Source organism: Galeopterus variegatus, unplaced genomic scaffold, assembly GCF_000696425.1.
Source record: "Galeopterus variegatus unplaced genomic scaffold, G_variegatus-3.0.2 Scaffold2373, whole genome shotgun sequence".
In the NCBI taxonomy this organism is placed as follows: Eukaryota; Metazoa; Chordata; class Mammalia; order Dermoptera; family Cynocephalidae; genus Galeopterus; species Galeopterus variegatus.
In genome coordinates this window covers 296,430-298,169 of record NW_007728484.1, presented here as the reverse complement: position 1 = coordinate 298,169, position 1,740 = coordinate 296,430, and the positions used below count along the sequence as shown (strand labels likewise).

Genomic DNA, 1,740 nt, shown 5'->3' with positions numbered 1-1,740 from the left:
ATTTTGTGAATGAAACACATGGCCCCTTATATGAGGACAGGCATGTAATTTGCCACTTGTGGTGTCTTGTTGGCATTTAAAAAGTTTCAGATGTTGGAGGATTTCAGATTTCAGATTTTGGATTAGGGATGCTCAACCTGTAATTCTTTATTCTCTATATATGAAACCAAGACCTAATTTTCCCAAGATATCTTAAAAGTTTAAACAATATTCCACAAATAAGCAAAAGTAAAGTTTCCAGCAGTAGTGTTATAACAAGGTCCAAAATCTTCTACCCTATCATCAACTTTTTCATAAATCTTTGGTGCAATTATTTCATATCTGAATGGCTCCCTTAGGTATAGGTAGAATCAAAGATAAGATTGATAGACAGGAAATTAGTAAAACTACAGGTAGGCACCAGCCTGCTTCCTCAGGATGAGCATCGGCAGAGTGTAGTAGAAACATATCTCTGCTCTCAAGATAAGGTTTTGATATAATCTTCTACGGACTGTGTCTTGTTTGTGTTGTATCCCCAGCGAAATGTTGTTTGAATTAACTCATTAACTAACGAACAGTACTGGAAACATGCAGTTAGGGGAAACCTTAGCTCATGCTCCCTGAATGTGTGCAAGCAAGACACCCTTGAATGTATTCTATGACACGGAGTCTCAAAGGTAGGACGTTGTAGGGATTTTTTTTTTTTTTTGCCCAGGGTTAGACGAACATTTATCAGAAACATTTTTTTAAATTCCTGTTGTCTTCACGATACAAACTACAGACAATAAAGATTGACAAAAATCACAAAATATTCTTGATGAGAGGGATTAACAGAAGAGGGCCTCCATCTTCATAGTAAATGTGATTCTTGGATTGTCTGAGAACAAGGAGGGAGTGTCTATCAAAAGGAGAGCACAGGTTAAGACAAAGCTGAGATAACACAGCTCACGTATGTTCTCATCTTGTAATCACACAACGTTGCATTTTCTTGGGAGTATATAATGCATCTGCAGCAACATAAAATTCAGCCTATCTTCATTCTAATGAGTCCCCTGAGTGCTTAATCTACAAGCAAGTCTTAGAAAATAATCTTGGCGAGAACTTGGGCTTTGGAGGCCGGGTCTGAATCTAGCTATACTTTCTGAAAGACAATATGTGGCATAGAGTTAGGACTCTGGTGGCAGCTTGCCTGGGTTTGAATCCTGACTCCAGGATTAATAGCTAGTTACTTAGTTAACTTCTCTGTGCCTCAATTCCCTCATCTTTGAAAGAAGATAATCATAGTACCTACCTTAGAGGGTAGCTATGAAGATTAAAAGTTAAAATTTATAAAGCACTTATGATAGTGTCTGGCCCATGGTAAGTACCTGATAAGTGCTTGTAGTTATTTATTAGTGATCTTGGGCAAGTTAGATAACCTCTCTGAGATTCATTTCCTTATCTATAGAATTAGGATTACGGGGTTGTGACCATTAAATGAGATAAAACATGCAAAGATCTTGGCCCAGAATCTCATCACGTAGTTGGTACTCAACAATCACTTATTAGAGCCAGTTCTCCATCATTTAAAAACTGGAAGATAAATTGTTTATAAATCAGCGATCTAACAAGACCCACAAAATGTTCTGCAGTACCATGGTCTGTGTTTGTTTGTTTGTTTTTTAACTGTGTTTGCTTTTCTACTTCAAGCCTAGAGCTATTTCTGTTTAACACTTGGCTTAAGACTTTTCCCAGGTAATTCAACATTTTAATTTTAGATGC

General features: G+C 37.1%; 1 protein-coding gene across 1 annotated transcript in view; it reads right to left on the bottom strand.

Annotated features, from left to right (window-relative positions):
• LOC103597637 (sodium-coupled monocarboxylate transporter 1-like) overlaps positions 1 to 1,740 on the bottom strand; it is a gene marked incomplete at its 3' end in the record, with an annotated part of 28,799 nt that overhangs the window by 1,771 nt on the left and 25,288 nt on the right. The window lies entirely within an intron of this gene.